Here is a 19,236-nt window from a genome sequence, read left to right as displayed (position 1 = left end):
TCTGATGTCACATCAGGCTGTTGCCCAGGAGCTTTCTGTTTCTAAACAGCAAATACATTCGAGGGGCAAAAGGAAATAAATCTAGATGAAGACAAAAGTGGGAGCAGACGCCTCAACTTGGCGTTCACGGGGAAAGAGTTTCCAAACTCTAAATATCAAGAAATCAATAATTCCACACACAAAACTCAATTGCACTATTTTATATTCAGGCCATTCACCCCCTTTGGCTGCTCTTTGGCTTATGGTGCTTATAAGAAAAGCACCAGAAGCAACTGTTTTCTTTTTCCATTCTCAGTTCATCCAGTGATTGGACTGGGATTCGTTTGTTTGTTTTTACAGGACAAAGATGTGTGCCTGAAGGGAATTTTGTGAGGGAGTTCATATCCCTCTGGAAATAGGATTTTTATTATTAAAACAACCCAAATGCAAACTTAATTACAGAGATGCAGACACAGACTTAAAGATAATTATATCTTTCATCAGCCAGATGAATTGAAACACACAAGCATGGTATAGTAGTTTCATTCTCAGCCTAAAGTTGTCAGTGTCAATTCGGACCACACATAACTGGCCAGGTTTATGTAAGAAAACATTGGTTCCATGAATGCTAAAATATTCACTGCTTTCGAGTAAGCTGGTAAGTGAGTACTTCTAAGGTTTTTTCACAGAGATGTATAATTTCATAAACCATTATTCTTATTTCCTAAAACTAGTAGGTTGACTTGTTTTCTATACCATATCCGCTATTCCTAAGAAAACAGATAACTTGATTTGCAGAAGCCACAACTCTTGCAGAAGAACAATCATCAACATTTTTTTTTTTTAAGAAAGAAAGAAACAGCTCACTGCTGAATATATTCTCTCCCTTTCATAAGAAATGTCACAGGGCTATTTTTTGCATTTGGAAGAAATGGCATAGCGATGACTTGTCCCTTTGCATAATCGCGAGCTCTGTTCCCAGTTGCACCCCACAGGATGTCCCTTCACCAGACACACAAAGCAAAGGCAGCCTCGAGACCCCTTTGGGATGTCTTCTGATTAGCTACAGAGAAGAACCTTTCCATTCCTGCTGCCATTAATCATTTATTCATTCGATAAATACTTACTGAACTCCTACTATGTGCCAGGCAGTGTGCTAGATTCTTGGGTGGCAAAGGTGGAAGAGATGGGCATGGTGCCTGCCTTGACGTAGTTTCCAGCCCAGTAGCTGGAGATGCCCATAAGACAAGAGACAAGTGTGTGGCAGCACTCTAAGAGCGGGACGCTCTGGCAGGGGCACCTAATCCAATCTCAAGAGCCATCTTAGCTGAGTGCCAAGCTAAGGGAAAAAGCAGAGATGAGGGTTCAAAAACAGAATAAAAATATGATGATGATTTTGAGGAATGGATTTGGATAGATTTGAGCAATGATCTACCTTGAAAAAAAAGGAAAGAGAAAACAAGGTTGAAAGTAATCAAGCTGACTTTTGAAGTCAAATATTTAGAACCAGCCTCTAAGCACCTTTCTAGATATTTATAGTGTGGAACGGTAGAAAATAAACAGGATTTGGAATCAGAAAACCTGGGGTCAAATCCAAGGTTCCAATTCTTACAAGCTACATGACCCAAGATAAACCACTTCTATGCTCAGAGTTGTGGTTGGTTTTTTTTTTCTCATCGATGCACATGGAATAATAATGCACCTGCTCTGCTAGGCTCAAAGGAAATAGGGGATGTGAAAACACTTTTTAAACCAAAAAGCATTACACAAATGTTAGTTATTATTATTAAAACAAAAGTAGAAGTGGGCCAGCGGAATTAATAGGATTTATATATACGAAAAAAAGCAGAGATTATGAATATAAAATGAAAGCGAGTTCCCTTCCTGATCTTGCTAGGGTAATGACCAAAATTAATTTCTCAAAACCTGGGAAATTTGCCAGAAATATATGGAGGAGTTGCAAATTCCTATTTAAAAAAAAAAGGGAAGAGATTAAAAATGTAATAAAAAGGCAGTGCTCAAAGGGAGGGGAAGCTCTGCTCTCCATTTAAGATGTCAGAGAGGGGAGCAGCATGGGAAAATATACCATCAAGAAAGTTCTCAAATACTCACATAGGTATTTCCAGCAGCCAGAGTATTTAGCCAAGTGCACAGAGAGGAAAAGCCAAGTGTGAGCCTGTAGGAGTAAAACCAAGCAGAAAAAACTGAAAGTGAAGTGAAATGTCTGCACCAAATTCAGATGACAGAAGGATGTGCCGTGATCAAAGAAGAAGGTCTCAGCACAAATGCAGGCACCCGGCACAAGCAGTGAGTGCACTGAGCATCGCCCTGCCAGGCCCCGTGCCTTGGGCTTGGAATAAGTCATGGTTCCTCTGCTCCTAAAGTCCTCTTCGAGTATTTTGAAAGCAAATAGAAAAGAGAGTGAAAATGGGCTTAAGGTCTAACAACAGCTGGACAAGACGGTGCTAAAAGAGAAATCAAAGATATTGCAGTAGCTTCTGGAGCTGTTTGAAGCAAAAAAAAAAAAAAAAAAAAAAAAAACTCAGCTCACGGCACAAACTGCTTATCACAGATGAAGAGGGAAATGCTGTCTTGGGTCTGACCTGCTACTGAGCCCCCCTTGGCCTGGAGCATTGTCTGCAAGAACTTCCCGTTCTATTTACATACAATGGCATAATGTATGTAAAACACCCAGTCGTTTCCACTCCTCTGTTACAGATGAGGAAATTGTGGCTCAGAGAGGTGAAGCAACTCATTCAGGGTCACCCAGCGTGCAAGTGACAAGTCACCTTTCCATAGGGGATAGACGAGGAGGGTGTGGACTATGGGAGACCTTAGAGAACTGATCAAACCTACCAGTGGAGGAAAAGGCAGGGGAGGCAGTATGTAGATTTCTCTGGATCAAGCAAAAGTTTTTAGTGAAATAAGCCATAGGTTTTCCAGAAGACCATGCACGGATGCAGGTTGCCCATAAGGCTGATAAAATATCTGTGGAGAGGCTATAAATAGGTGTTCAAGACTCTCCTGTGTCCACACCAGCAGTCAGAGCAAGCAAAGAGCTGAAGACTGGGATAATATGGGGTGTGTCCAAGACGGCAGAGCTGGTGGGGAAGCGTGACCCCAGGAGGTCCAGGGGCAGAGATGGTGCTGGGCACCAAAGCTGAAGGGTGAGGAAAAGAGAATACAGCAATGCTAATGATCATTATCATTTACCGAGACTTACTGGAGGTCAAATGCGGTGCTAAGTGTCCACGTGAAATACGAAGCCAAATCTGAACACGTGGTGGAAACTATGTCCATGAACACTGAGAGCGCCAGGCATCCTGCCCGTTGAGTGAATCGACAGTGAAAAAGATGACAATGCAAGCAAGTGGGTCAGCTATCCTTATGGTGTTGTATTGCTGGTCAGCCCTATAATAAGATTTATTCACAAATAGAATAAAAATATCAAAAAGGAGGCAGATGTTGCCCCCCCGCCGCAGCCATGGTCAACCCACTGTGTCCTTCCACATCGCTGCTGTCCAACAATGAGCCCCTTGGACCACATCTCTTTCGAGCTGTTCGCAGACAAAGTTCCAAAGAAAATGTTGGTGCTCTGAGCACTGGGAAGACAGGATTTGGTTATAAGGGTTCCTGCTTTCACGGAATGATTCCTGGGTTTATGTGCCAGGGTGGTGACCTCACACACCATCATGGCACTGGTGGCAAGTCCATCCAGGGGGAGAAGTTTAATGATGACAGCTTCACCCTGAAGCGTATGGGTCCTGGCATCCAGCCCATGGCCGGTGCTGGACCCAACACAACTGGTTCCCTGTTTTTCATCGGCTAAGACTGAGTGGTCAGATGGAAGCACGTGGTCTTCAGTAAGGTGGAAGAGGGCGTGGGTAGTGTGGACGCCGCGGAACGCTTTGGGCCCAGGAATGGTAAGTCCAGCAAGAAGATCACCATTGCTGACGGTGGACAAATCTAGTAAACTGGATTTGTGCTTTGTCTTAACCCCCAGACCTGTAGCTCAGGAAAGCATCCCAGCTTCCCTGCTCTGACTTTGTATATTATCACTGTGCTCTCGCTGCTGTTCTTTGGGTCCTACATTATCCTCCCCTTCCAAGTCTAGGCTGGATTGCAGAATTAAGTTTATGATTATGAAATAAAACTTTAAACCAAAAAAAAAAGGGAATGGTGATTTTTGAAAGCCACAAGCAGGCATGGTCATTTTTGCAGTAACAGAGTATAAACAGTAAGTTCTTATCTTTTGAAGCTCAGTTCATATGACACCTCCTCTCTGCTGCCTGTTGCATTAAGAAGTACACCAACTCTAATCTTGGCTCTGCTATGAATCCTTGGGTATGTTACTTTACTAGTCTAAGGTTCAGTTTCTTCATTCATTTCTTCATTTAGCAAATATAATCAATGTCTCTCATATGCCCATCACTGTCCTAAGCACTGGAGATGGAGTAGTGAGAGAAAAATGCCCACACAGGCCCTGTTTGCCAGGAGCTTACATTCTCGTAGGAGCTGAGAGACAATAACAGATGTATAATGTTCATGTTATGATAGGTGCCATGAAGAAGAATAAAGCAAGGTAAGAGGACAGAGAGCGACAGTGCTGTTTTCTTTGGGATTATCAGGGAAGGCTTTACCGATGAGTTGAGATTTGAGCAGAACCTGAGTGACACGAGGGAGCAAACCATGCAAATATTTGAGAGAAGGTCATTCCAGGCAGAGGGAACAGCAGATGCAGAGGCCCTGAGGTTCATGCGTGCAGAAAAAGGAGGTCACTGTGGCTGGAAAGGTGTATTTTAAGGGGAGAGTAGTGGCAGATGAGGTCAAAGTGGTAATCGTGGCCAGCTCCGGTCATTCAGTCCATCGACTAACTTGTAGGGTTATTGGGATGATTCAATGAGGCACTGAGAAGAGTGTCTAATACATGTGAGGTGCCCACTAAGTGGTAGCTAATATTCTTACTCCATTCCCAGCAATTGCATGGGTGAGATAAGAAAGGGCAGCAGAATTTTAAAATCTTTCTTAGAAATGATTTCCAAAGTGACAAAATGTCAGAAAATCCTAGATCCAACTGATATTTTGTCCCCAACACCTCCCTGTCACCCTGCTGCACTCTTCCCAGAGACGCTGTGTTAGGTTCCTTTGCTCTCATTCCAAGCGTAAGAGACATCGAAGTTCCCTAATGCTATATGCTGAGCCCCAAATATAAGCACTAATGATTTTAATAACTTTCATTTTGGGACAACAAGTAACCAGTTATTTGGAATCGTTTTTGTAGTCATTTAAAATTATATTGGCACTTTTGTTTTTCCTTCCGTATATGGATCTATTCTTGCACAAGACAACCCGAAAGGCTTAGGAACAGTAACTGTTTGAGAACTGAAAATGATGAGGTGATTGCGAACTTTTCAGCTCTTTCTTTTTCAAACGTTCATTAAGCAAAACAATAAATGACACCCACAGAGTATAGTGGGCAGAGTTAGCAAAAGGATTTCTTAAATATCATTTCTAGAGGATGTGCGATTGTACTTTGTGATCCGGGGCTTAGTAGGCACAGAATTTAGAATAACTCTGTTTATCTGTGCAAACTTTCCTTAGCCTGTTGCAACTCCCCAAGCCCAACTCTTCCCCATGGGTGATGGGTAGAATATACTGAATAAAAAGTGTACAAAGGCTTAATTTTTCCTCTGCCTCCAAAGATCTCCAAATCTTTACTGTTCTGCACAGCTGCCTAGAACAGACAACAGTTGAGCTATTGTTCATGATTCAAACTGAGGAGGAGTGAAAATACCCTTAACCCTTCAAAACAGAATTATCTTATTCTTTTGATTTCGCTGCACACTATAATGCGTTTCGGGCCATATTTGGATCATATCCGGTTAGAGCCAGAAGAACACAGGAATAATAGCTATCATTCAGATAATAATTAGCCATGTACTTGCAATAGCGGGATGTGAAGTCAAAGGAAAACATTAAAAATGTTGTTTTTTTGGACCATGACAAAGAGCTTTTTAAATGAGCTCGGGCATTTTTTGGCGGCTGACTCATGTCTGGAAGCCTCGGTGTTGTCCCCGATGCTTCAGCTTTTGTACTTTTTATTTCTATCTTTGACGATTTTAAATGCTAAATCACACAAAGCTTCTTAGTGCCTGCGAGTACATATAGTTTCTCTTTGCTGCCACTGTGTTCTGTTTGTAGGCAAATGCTAACAATTTTAGATCCCATGTTTTAGCCATTGTTGCCGGTTAAAGGAGCTTATGGTATGTTGTGGGACAATGGATCTTAGAATTTCACCCCTTGCGCTTTAAAATTATAAAAATCTATAAAACTGAGTCTACAATTTTACTTTTTTTAATTCGACCTAAATTATTTCTCTTTCTTTCACACTTGGTAAATTAAATTTCCAATGACAGAAACATGAATAACTGAATTTCTATAGCATAATTATTTATTTACAGAAAAAAGACTGGAAGGAAATCTAGCAAGATGCGTTCAGTGGACATTTTGGGAATTGGGAGTATGGGTGACTAATTTTTCTTTGTACTTCTATGTATTTTCCACATTTTCTTCAGTGGTCACATATTGCTTTTATAACTTTAATTTTTTTTTAATTTAATTGTAAAAAACACAAGTCCAAAAGACTTTGTGGATCATTAATATACCAAAAATCACCTAAAATATGCTCCTTTAAAAATAGGCACTATCACACTTATTCACTGTTGGTGGGAATGTCAAAGGGTGCAACCACTGTGGAAGGCAGTTTGGCGGTTCCTCAAAAAGCTGAATATAGAATTGCCATATGACCCAGCAATACCATTGCTAGGTATCTACTCAAAGGACTTAAGGGCAAAGACACAAACGGACATTTGCACACCAATGTTTATAGCAGCGTTATTTACAATTGCAAAGAGATGGAAACAGCCAAAATCTCCATCAACAGAAGAGTGGCTAAACAAACTGTGGTATATACATACGATGGAATATTATGCAGCTTTAAGACAAGATAAACTTGTGAACCATGTAATAACATGGATGGACCTAGAGAATATTATGCTGAGTGAATCCAGCCAAAAACTAAAGGACAAATACTGTATGGTCCCACTGTTGTGAACGGACATTCGAGAATAAACTTGAAATATGTCATTGGTAACAGAGTTCAGCAGGAGTTAGAAACAGGGTAAGACAATGGGTAATTGAAGCTGAAGGGATACAGATTGTGCAACAGGACTAGATACAAAAACTCAAAAATGGACAGCACAATAATACCTAATTGTAAAGTAATCATGTTAAAATACTGAATGAAGCTGCATCTGAGCTATAGGGTTTTTTTTTGTTTTTGTTTGCTTGTTGGTTTGTTTGTTGTTGTTGTTTTTTTACTATTACTACTACTTTTATTTCTTTTCTTTATATTGACATTTTATATCTTTTTCTGTTGTGTTGCTAGTTCCTCTAAACTGATGCAAATGTACTAAGAAACAATGATCATGCATCTATGTGATGATGTTAAGAATTACTGAGTGCATATGTAGAATGGTATGATTTCTAAATGTTGTGTTAATTTCTTTTTTTTCTTTCCGTTAATAAAAAAAAAAAAAAAAAAAAATAGGCACTATCAAGAGAAAGTAATTATTTTCAAACCATTTTTTCAGTAAAGAGTTCCCAAACTTTGATTTTATAAGAGAACATAAAGTTCCACTGAAGCAGAGACTTCTGGGAAGTTCAGTACAGGCATTTTGTCTCATGTGTGTAGAGGAGAACTAAGAAATTCATATTTAGCTTCTGCTTCCCCACTTTAGTTAAGATGTCTTAAAATATCCACCCATTCTTCACTGTTCATGCACCATCTCGACACCTAAGTCAGAGAAGGGAAAAAAAAAGTACATTGGACCATTTTCTGGCAAAATCTATCTGCATGATTGATACCGGTGCACGGAATCAATCTGCTGGGCTACGTTTTGGCATTTTAAGCATGGACCCTTTCCCTCCTCTTAACTGACTCTTTCAGAGATAAATTTCTAGGTCTAGGGCTTTACTGATTTTTAAAAAGAAGTGCTCAAGTTTCTTCCTTCTCAGTCTAGCTAGTTCTCCTGCCGCCTCGACAGAGAGATACTCTATCTTGAGTATTTAGGAGAGCCAAGCAACCACTTAAAGATACTCCTGCACAGGTGTCTCTCTGATATCTGCAGTCCATGCTGCAATCTGTCCATTGCCCTTACATCCTCTTCTGTGGGTTCCATTGAACTTCAAAGACCAGCACTAGCCATGGAAATGAGAGGGCAGAGGGGCATGAGAATTGGGACTCTAGCACCTAAGTGCTGAAACAGATCTCCTTTGTTCTTCACCAATGCCTAGCTCATTGTCGGTGCTTAGCTAACAAGAAATAATAAAAATGTTACTATTAACAAAAATAATAGGATTTTCAGTAGAGAAAGCTGTTTGGGAATCATTGTTCATCAAAAGCTAATGAAAGATCGCTGGCGTCTTTTCTTTGATCTTTCTAGTACCCTAGCTTGAAGATTTGTAACATGTGCCTCCCTTGGGGTGGGGGTTCGAAGATCAAACAATGATAGTTACATGGTATTCTTTCCACTTTTGTGTATGGATGAAATTTTTCATGTTAAAAAGTTTTTTAAAAAGTTAACAGCGGGAGGGCCACGGTGGCTCAGCAGGCAAGTTCTCGCCTGCCATGCCGCAGACCCACGTTCGATTCCCGGAGCCTGCCCATGCAAAAAATAAATAAATAATAAATAAATAAGTTAACAGCAAAAGACAGGCATTTCAGTGTTCACTTGGCCACAAAGGTTGTGAGATCTCTGGTCAGTTGCTTCCCTGCCCCTCAGTTTCCTCAGCTATGCAAAAAAAGTATTGGTTAGTGGATAATCTGTGGATGCTTCTTCCTGCTCCTGATTTCCATGACATTCACTTCCTTTACTTACATTTTTCATAGTAGCCCTGGGTCTAAGGAATTTCATACTCATAGATCTAAAAGGGATGCAAGAAATCAGTCAGTAAGATGCGGGCTTAAATTCCGGATCTCATATACCACTTGCCTTGGCCAAGTCACTTAACAGTCTGAGGCTCGGCTTTCTCCACTACGAAATAGGAATAACCAACTCCTTCTTCATGAGTTCTGTGAAGACAATGCATGGAAAGTGCTTATGCACAAAACATGGCACCTTGTAAACTCTCAACAAATGGGAGCCGTTGCTGTTTTCATTGTGGTGTTCATTATTTTTATCATGTCTACGCTCTTGGATCCTGGGACATCTGCCTTTGGTCTACGCTTTCTGGCTGAGGAGGCAGGAAAAAAGAAAAACCCAAAGTAAAGTTAGGGGTAGCTGCAGGTGAATCTTGGTGATTGTTGATTTCTTGAAAGAAAACATTTACTTTGCTTAAAGGGCTGAGAAGTCAAAGTAGGGTACTCCGCCTCCATGCATGCTCAGACACTAGAGCACCACCAGGTTTTCTTTCTTGGGCTCTGGAATTTTCTTTCTCTCAAAGATGTTTATATGATGAGCATTATTTTGTTAAAATAGTGTAAGCACAATTCTGAGCACAACATTCCTCACTTAATTCGTGCTTTCTCTTTGGAGACATGAGTATTGGTCCCAGGGTTATTTTTTCTTTCTTTCTTCATTTCTCTTATTGTGAAATGTAACATACATACAAAAAGCAATAAATTTCCAAGTATATTTTAACAAGTAGTTATAGAACAGATTTTAAAGTTTGGTATGGGTTACAGTTCCACAACTTTTTATTTTTTCTTCTAGCTTTTCCAAGACACTGGAGACCAACAGAAATATCAATATAATGATTCAGCAGTCATACTCATTTGTTAAATCCTCTTGTCTCTGTTATACCCCTCCTTCTCTTTAAATAACATATATACATAAAAGCAATAAATTTCAAAGTACATTGCAACAATTGATTGTAGTAAAGATTACAGAGTTTGGCATGGGTTACAATTCCACAATTTTAGGTTTTTACTTCTAGCAGCTCTAAGGTACTGGAGGCTAAAAGAATTATTAATATAATGATTCAGCACTCATACTCATTTGTCAAACCCAACCTTCTCTGTATAACTCCACCATCACCCTTGATCTTTCTCCCACACTTTAGGGGTATTTGGGCTATGCACATTCTAACTTTTTCATGTTGGGAGGGACTGTCGAGAATATGGGGTAGGGAGATGGAACTAGCTGTTCTGGAGAGGCTGGGCCCTCTGTATTTCAGAACTTATCTGGTCCAGTCCCAGTGTTAATAAAAGAATAGAATTTTAGTCTGCTTTACAGGCCTTCTGATTTCAAAGACAAAGATCAACTCATACCTAGCCTGGGCAAAATATGGCCCCAGGAAAAAGATTTAATCCCTTACAAAAGCAACAGAAATTCAACAATGCAATAAATTGTGTGTTGAACAACCATCACAAGAATTCATGCAAGTCATCTCTACTCTTCAAAATACTCTGAGAGATTACTGTTTTTATCCCCATTTTACAGATGAGAAAACAGAGATTTGGTGAAGTTAAATAACTTTTCCAAGACCGCAGTGCTGATATGTGGAAGAATACAAATTCTGGTTACAGAGCCACATTTGGAGACATAAAAGATTAACATCATCTTCCTAAAAAAAGGAAAGAAACTCATGGAGACACTCTGCCACAATCTCTCCTCTGTTCCAAAGCAGCAAATGTTCATTACATCTCAGGTTAAGAATGCAATTAGGATACCCACAATCATTCTATTTCATGAATTACACACTGGTTTTTTTAAATCTACCCAACTTAGCTGGACTTTGCCAAATAAAAGCCCTAATTGTTCACATGATAGCTGAGGCATAATCCTTAACATTAGTGTTTAAAACAAGATTCTTCTGCTGAGGTTAAATTGTATCTGACCATTATCTGGTAGCTTTAGAATGAAGCTGGAGGGAATGAGTGGGTCAGTGCAAGCTGGCTGACAGTGTAGAGAAGGCAACCCATTCTCCCGAGTAGCATGAAAGACACCGTGCATGCTATAGGGCTTTTAACCTTTGTTTTTTCCTCTTTACCTGATGACTTTGACCTGGGGAGAGGGCAGTAAAACAGACACGCTCATGCTAGTGAGAGTGTAAATTTATACAACCATTTGGGAAACAATTGTGGCAATAGGTAGCAAAAGCCCCAAATTAGTGCTTTTGCCCTTAGACTAATTCTTCTTGACAAAGGAATGGTCAGCATTATGGAAAAACCTATGTCCAAATATATACGTCCTCATATTATTTACAATAAAGAAATGAGAAGTAATCCAAATGTCTGCTAATATCCCAATAGCTTAGTAAATTAAGGCATAACTACACAATGAAAAACTATGTACCCTTTAAAACATACATTGACAAAGCCACTACAGATTACGTCATTGTAAAATTACTTATAGTGTCATTTTAAAACTACTTACTAGTCTTATGAACACTGATAACCTTTTCATGCCTCAGTTTCCTCATCTGTAAAATGCAACTAATATTAGTGAAAAATAACAACCCTTCCTCGTAGGGTTGTTATGAAGATTAAACGTTAGCATAAAAGTACTTAGAGTAAGTAAGCACTGCGTTTTAGCCACACAGAACAGGTATTATCAAGTTCATTTCATAGTTGAGGCATTGAGCCACAGAGAGGCTAACGCAGGTAGCAAAATGGCCAGCAACAAGTGGAAGAGACAGGATTTGAACTCAGATCTGTCTAACACCAAGTCCTATGCCTTTGACCCCTGCAGGACACCATCGAACAGAAGCAGGAAAGTCAGAAAGGAGGGTGGGTCTGATTGGAAAGAAGTTATTACTGTTTTACAAATACTGAGTTTGGAGTAACTTATTCAAAACCATATCAATTGGTCAGATCATTATTTTGAACTTTATTAGTAGTCGTATATTAATAATAATATACGTATAATAATATATTAATACTACTGCTAATAATAATTAATAATTAATATTATTATTAATTTCGGCATGGGCAGGCTCCAGGAATTGAACCCAGGTCTCCAGCATGGCAGGTGAGAATTCTGCCACTGAGCCACCATTGCACGCCCTGAACTTCATATTATTTTACATTTCTATTTTGTATTAAAAAAAAAAGCAATGCTCAAATTTAGACATGAAGAATAAGCATACTGTGACATTGTGGTCCCAGTATCTTATTTAGTGGAAGAGAGAAGAGAAATCCCAGGAGGGGATTAATTTTGAGGAAAATAAAAGAGACATCTGAAGAAAGATGAAGATGATGAGAGGAGAGAGGATTTGGAAAAATCATTACCTAAAGAAATTGGATAGGGAAAGCTGGTGCTCTCTTCTCCAAAAATTGCTAAAGAAGTCTCACACACAAGTAGTGGCATAAGGGGAAGGGGAAGCGGCTGGCTTGGGCGAAGGGATGAGTGGAAGGTTCACACTTTCAGAACATGAAGATATCAGCAAAATAACCAAATGAGTGAAGGCTTCATGGTAATAGTTGAGGTTTCAAGGATAACCGTGCCTTTGGAATGAAGCTGATCAGTGAGAAATATCAACCACCTACCAGGCTTAAAACCAGAATAAATGAGAAGTGCCATCTATACATCTTCTAGATTTCCTATATATAAATGTAAATATGAACTATATATATAATATATATACATTTACATATATCAGCAGTAGGCATAAAGTAAGTGGGGCTAAGAAATAGTTCTTCGGGGAATTTAATAAGGAGATAGATCTCACTTCCCTTTATTATTTTTAAAATATTAATATCTAACCAGTTATTCATTTTAAGGATGACACTTTATCTAATTTTGCATAATGTGCACTAGGTCATCTCAGGGATTCTACAGATACAGGAAGCCTTTAGCACAGTGGTTTAGAGTGTAGCTCCCAACTCAACACTCGCTAGCTGTGGGACTTCGAACAAGGTAGTTTACTTCTTTAAGCCTCAATTCCCTCATTTGTAAGATGAGAATAAAATAATACCCAACATTCAATACTATGCTAAGGAACTGAAAAGCTGAATGTCTAATAAACTTTCAACACAGCAATTATACCTAACATAAAGGAAACAGTAAACACATTAAAAAGGCTCTAAGCTGCTTGAGGGCAGGACTGTGTCTTTTTTATCTTCTCAAACCCAATGCCTTGCATAATTCCTGAGACATAAGAGGCAGTCCGTAACTAAATAGTCATGGAATGACAGAAGAGAAGGAAAGCGGGAAGGAAGCAGGGAGAAGTTTATCATATGAAGCACATGAAATGGTAAATGAATTTTAATCCTAATAATCAGATTGAAGTAGGAAGTCTTTATTCATCTTTCATTCATTTCTTCAGGTCTTTTATTCATTCAGAAACTATGGAGTGAAGATTTACTCTGGAAGGGTGCTGAAGAGACCGAATTGACAAATGAAAGAGTCTCTAACCTCCTGTTACTTGCATTACTTGCAGTGAACACAGGCATTAAAATAATAATTACTGGAAAAAGTAGGGCAAAGCAACTAAGTGTAGATTCCTTTGTTCTGTTTTTTCCACTTTTTTTTTAATGTACGTTCTTTGGGGTCAGTGAGCTATGGGTGATAATTCGGATCTGAGTCCAGACGGGGAGGTTATTGACTTGCCCAAAACCACACAATTAGTTAATTGCAAAGCCAGTGAAGGGGTGGGAGAAAAACTTAGATGTCCTGCTTCCCTTCCCCTCCAAAAATTGGTGGGGTGTACAACGTGGACTGGGTCTGCACTTTCCCTAGGCCCAGTTTTAATAACCACTTGTATCACAGCTATCTTCCCTAATACAGGTTAGGGTGCGTGTGACCCCAGATGGCACCCCAAACAGTGTCTGGACTGTGTTGTCCCATAGGGGACCCAGCAGCCACACGTGGCTATTGAATACTTGAGATGGGGATAGTCCAAATTGAGATGGGCCAAATAAACACCAGGTTTTGAGATTTTGAAGAATGAGAGAAGAAAGGAATGTTCACATCTCATATATGATTTTTATTTGATTGCTATTCATTTGTGACTCACACTATATTTCTTTTGGACAGAGATGTTCCATAAATTTTTGGTGGATGAATGAATGAATGATTGAGAATGGCTATAGGGTTCCAAAAGGCTAACCCCAGCCTTTGCCTTATAGAATGAGGCCTGACAATATGATAACATGCACAGTCTCCTTATTCAACGGGACGTCCACCAGTGTCATCTGGTATTCTACCCTGTGCTCCCTGGCAGCTGAACCACCAGTAATGAGGGTTTGAAAGGCATAAGGGCTCGAAATACTCTGTATTTTTCCCTCTCAAAAAAAAAAAAAAAAAAAAAGTGCCAGCCAGGCATGGAAAAGCAAAGAAGATGACAATCTTATTACAAGATTAAAACTTCATAACAGAGTACATCCAAGCAGGCCAAACTGAAAAGGGTATGGAGAACATGCATTATGTTAAACCATGAGTTATTTTATGCAGGCCTGAGACTGTGAAAAGGAAATGAGAAGGAAAATTACAGAGGCAATAGGAGAAAAGGGAATTTTATAGCATTTGGAGATAATCTCTGAAGAAAAATGCTGCAAGTAATGCTTTTGATGAAAAGAAAAAATGCCCACGTAGCCCAATAATTTTCTATGCTGTCCTACACTACCCAAAAATAGATGAGAAGAGGAAAAGAAGAAAGGAAAGAGGGAAGGAAAACCAAAAAAGAGGAAGGAAGGATGAAGGAAGAGACATGAATGGGAAAAAAATAGAAACAAAGCCCTGGAAATTCATATTCAAAAATGGCAAAAGTGATGCTCTCTAGATAGTGGGAGGTTTTTTTGGTTTTTCATTGTGCTTTTATTCACTTTCCAAAATGTCTGTAATAACTCAGTGCCTAGTTGTAATCGGAAAAAATGCCGTAAATTATTTCCTAATTAAACGGATGAAGAAAGGAGTGAAACATAGCATAGTGATGGAATGACAAGCCAGAAGGAGAATGGGGAATCTGTGGTGAGCCTGGAACCAAAAACCATCAGGTGGCTGGGCAGAGCCTGACACGTAGAAACCCGAGATCAAATACGCTACAAGAATGATGGAGTGGTACCAGCAGGGAGCAGGCCAATGAAAGACCGCATGCAAGAAATTGGGACTCAACCTTCGGAGCTTGAGGTGACAGAGCTAAGGGGACAAGACAAATGAACCAACTTTCAAAGCTAAAATGATGATGGATAGACCTGGGAGCAGCCAAAGTCTAAAAAGGAAAGAAAGGTCCTGAAAAGAAACCCTGAACTTTATCAGGTTCTTTTCCTGAGGTTGAAAGAGAAGGCAGAGAGGGAGCAGCTACATGGAGAGTATTTCCTTTCATACAATTTAGTTAGGAATTCCGTTGACAAAGCGTATGTCATTCACCCATCAAAAGTGCAAAGAAATGTATCAACATGTTGGGCTGTTTCTGGTGAGAATACCTGTACATTAGTTTGAGGAATAATTCATTCCATGCGTTTTTTGAAGACTTATTCTGTGTTCTAGGTGCTAGGAGAGAGAAAGACTAAAACAGAGACCTAAAAAGCCCAGTAACCATCTCTGGCTCATCTGGTTTCCTGTACCTACGAGCTGAACAAATGAAATACACACTGATTGACACCAAATTCTCAAAGCATAGTGCACTGTCTTGGTACAAATGTCCAAAGACTTTTAAAAATACCTGGTTCCTAGGCTATATTAGGTATTCAATAAAAGTTTGATCCAAAAGGGTTTGCGACCACTGAGATTAATTGTATGGTCTTTATAATACGTGCATTATCACCCGATGCTCTTTCTTCTCAGCTCTAAAGGAGAAAAAAAATCAAAGCTTCAGAGGAACAATAGAATACCCGGTTTTCGGTCATGTTCATATAAACCCAAATAAGTCAGATAAGAGGTAAGTCCATTCAAGCAAGTAAATCCAACTTAAAAACTACCCACTTTCTAAATTGTACTGTCAAATTTAATTGTGTACATTGGCATATATACCTTTAATCCTATCTATGTAATGTAGCTTTTTAGTAAGTACCCTTCAGATATACCCCGAATCCCCTTCCTGTAAAATTGGTCACGTGACAACCTTGGCAAATCTTTATTTTATTTACATGATAGAAACTGGATTAGATAAAAGTTCAACAGTACCTTAGAGCTCTCTATCTGGCAACCTGGATACATTTCAAAAAAGAATGGGCATCCACTCTTGGCAGCTTGCCTAGCAAACCTTTTGGAGAAGCTCCCAAGATATAAGCAGGCACCAGAACCGCCACGTATTTCTCTTGTATTTTAATTTTTAATTCGCTTTTTTGTTTGTTTGTTTAAAGACGCTGTGTGTCCATTAAGTGGTTAAAACTTAAGGTTACCCATCCAAGGAGTAGGAAATGAAGGCTCCTGGTTTGATGGACAACAGCTCAGAGATCCCTGATGTCCCAAAATATTAGGTTTCTCTTCTAATAATGTTGGAAATATTGCCTACTGTCATGATTAATCTGGGTCCCAGCCTGGGCTGATTGTAGGTGACACAGTTACAGAGCAGTGGTCCTGTTAATCTCCACACACCGTCAGATCTGCTACAGATGCAGGGGTGAAGGGGAGAGAGCTGTGCTACCAGGTTTCCTGGTGGCTAATGGATTGTGACACCAAAGAAGGAAACCTTTATTTTAATTCAAAAAACAAAAGCCAAATAGCAAAACTTAGGTACGTGCTGAACTTTTTTTTTCTTCCTCAAGTGGAAAACATTGACTTGCTAACAACTCTTGGCTGGCATCAAGGGAAAGTGGAGGTATTTGCAGATGTGGAGGAAGACATACAAAACATTTTTCAAATCAAAGGCTTGAATTATTGCACTGGGTTCATGAAGTTTCACAGGCATCTAGACACACCATTGTCTTCGCCCTGGAACAAGCTGCCCTTTCTTTCAGGAAAGAAAACAACCCAATGTTGCTTACAATCAGATCTGTATGTATCAGGGAGCTATCTATATTTTGAAATTCTTTGCATTGTCTGGGAAAGGGTGTGCTGTTTGGACCCAACAATGGTAACATTGATTTTAAGATTTTTAAATTTGGGTTGTACAGAGCAAACAGTGAACGAAAACTGCTGGCTTTCAGAACTGCAACAGCCGTGCTCTTACGCAAACTCGCTTGTCTCCTGGCTGTTCTGCATAGCCCAGGATCAATAATGCTCATTCAGCCAATGTTATTATCCCCATCTATCAGCTTCGCTCTTGAAGAAAAAAAATTTTAAAATTGAAAGGATCTTGCCGACAAAGTTATGTCATCTTCCGCTTGCTCAATAGCAGGGTGGATAATTCACTTTGTTGTGCATCCCCAACAATCGGGCCTTGTTTATGGACTTACATTTATTAAGTGAAAGTATTTGGACACTGATGGCACATTCAGGCTTGGTTACCATGGGCAGTGATCATGGAAGAAAGTCATGACCTCCCCGTTATGCAGCGAGTAACTAATTGAAATGATACAAATTACTCCGATTCTCCGTCTGCCAATTTCGAGCCTGGTTCTGGTCAAAGGTCAAATGAGATCCTATTCATGAGACTATGTTTGAAGTAGCTGCTGCCATAGCAAGGGGGTCTGGTGTGGACATTGCTGCTCCTTCGGACCGTACCACCTACTGTGGCCAGCCGTAAAAGCAGTAAATCCCAAAGCCTACCTTAGCTAACGCATCAAAAGCTCACTGTCATCACTTGGTTTGTGCTACTTGTCAACAGCACTGGACACGGTTTGCTAAACTTTACTGGCAAGAAATAAATGTTGTATTCAGAAGCCACTTAGAGAATCCATCCTCTTTAGCCTGCATATTTCTCCAGCTCTGATATGCCCACGGCAGAGAAATCCAGATGCCGTAAACTCAGCGTTGAATGATTCTTAACTTAACCAATTCCCGTTGAGTGTCATCCTTTTCAGCTTCTTCTCTCTGCCCTGGCACACATACACATACCTGCCAAATAAATAAGATAAATTAAAAGCCTAAAAGGTACATAGTGTGCAAGTTCTTTCTTCAAAGCTTAATCAGGATGATTATCTCTATTTGAGAAATGACACTAAGTGTTAATCTAATTGAATCTGGGGAATGTGGCAATAAAAAGTTAATAATTTACGGAGAAATTGTTCTTCAGAAAATCCTAAGTGAATGTCCACTAAATGAATTTGAGAAAGTTTGCTCAAAGGCTTATAGAATATGTGACAAAAGCAGCAGCTTACTTTGAATATGTTTTTCACACGACCCAAACTATTTGCTTTAAAAAAGCATGCTGGTACACATATATGCATGGAAGCACATAATTCTCCTTATAAAATACCACGGAAAATGGAAAAATATTTCCCCAAACCAGCTGAAAGATGAAGGGGAAGCTACATGAGTGTATACACTTCCACCCAAATTGGGGGTACCCAATACTGAGTCAGGAAATAGTAAGATTAAATAAACTAGATTTCCCTACAGTTAATGTATAAATGAAAAAGCCTCACAGATTCCCATTAATTCCTTTCTTTTTAACAGCAGAGATTTCATATACATTTTTAGATGATACAAAATCAACAAAGAAAGGTGGTGCAATGTCAGCTTGGACCCAACTGTAGCCAATCTATACCAGCACACGAGAAGATACTACCTGACCTAGAATATCTCTCATGGTAAGTCTTGGAAATTTCAGAGGAAGGGAGAACTTTTTGGTGAGTCCATATCAAATGGCATTAAAAAGCTGTCTCCAAATTTTCACTAGAACAGCAAGCCAATGAGACGAGAGATCAGACTGCTCCAACAATGTTTGAAGTTAGAATTTCCTTTCCAAATGTGCCCTAGAAAAATATGACAGACTTGGGTGAGGCGTCTGCCCTGTTCTGAAAATCCCCAGCCACCGCACCTCTTGTGTCTGGCAAGTAAACAGTACCTGGGCCTAAGGTGTGACCTGGGTCCTCAAATTAGAAGTGATTAAAGAAGCAACGAAGTAGAAAAAAGCAAGCCGAAGTCCCAGTAGAACGGAATGGTCAAAAGCATTAGCTTTACAGTCAGCCAGACCTGAGTTGAAATCCCAGTTCTACCCTTTACCAGCTATGGGAGTGTTCTAGTTTGCTAGCTGCCAGAATGCAATATACCAGAAACAGAATGGTTTTTAAAAAGGGAATTTAATAAGTTGCTAGTTTACAGTTCTAAGGCTGAGAAAATGTCCCAATTAAACAAGTCTACAGAAATGTCCAATCACAAGCATCCAGGGAAAGATACCTTGATTCAAGAAGGCCAATGAAGTTCAGGG

The 19,236-nt window shown here is 39.6% G+C and overlaps 1 pseudogene; it reads left to right on the top strand.

Moving 5' to 3' along the window:
* Positions 1–3,463: 3,463 nt before the first annotated feature.
* LOC143649145 (peptidyl-prolyl cis-trans isomerase A pseudogene) lies at positions 3,464–3,808 on the top strand (annotated as a pseudogene).
* Positions 3,809–19,236: the final 15,428 nt, after the last annotated feature.

The sequence above is a fragment of the Tamandua tetradactyla genome, chromosome 11, assembly GCF_023851605.1.
Source record: "Tamandua tetradactyla isolate mTamTet1 chromosome 11, mTamTet1.pri, whole genome shotgun sequence".
In the NCBI taxonomy this organism is placed as follows: Eukaryota; Metazoa; Chordata; class Mammalia; order Pilosa; family Myrmecophagidae; genus Tamandua; species Tamandua tetradactyla.
Note: the sequence above shows the minus strand (reverse complement) of the source record. Positions and strands in the feature narration are given on the sequence as shown.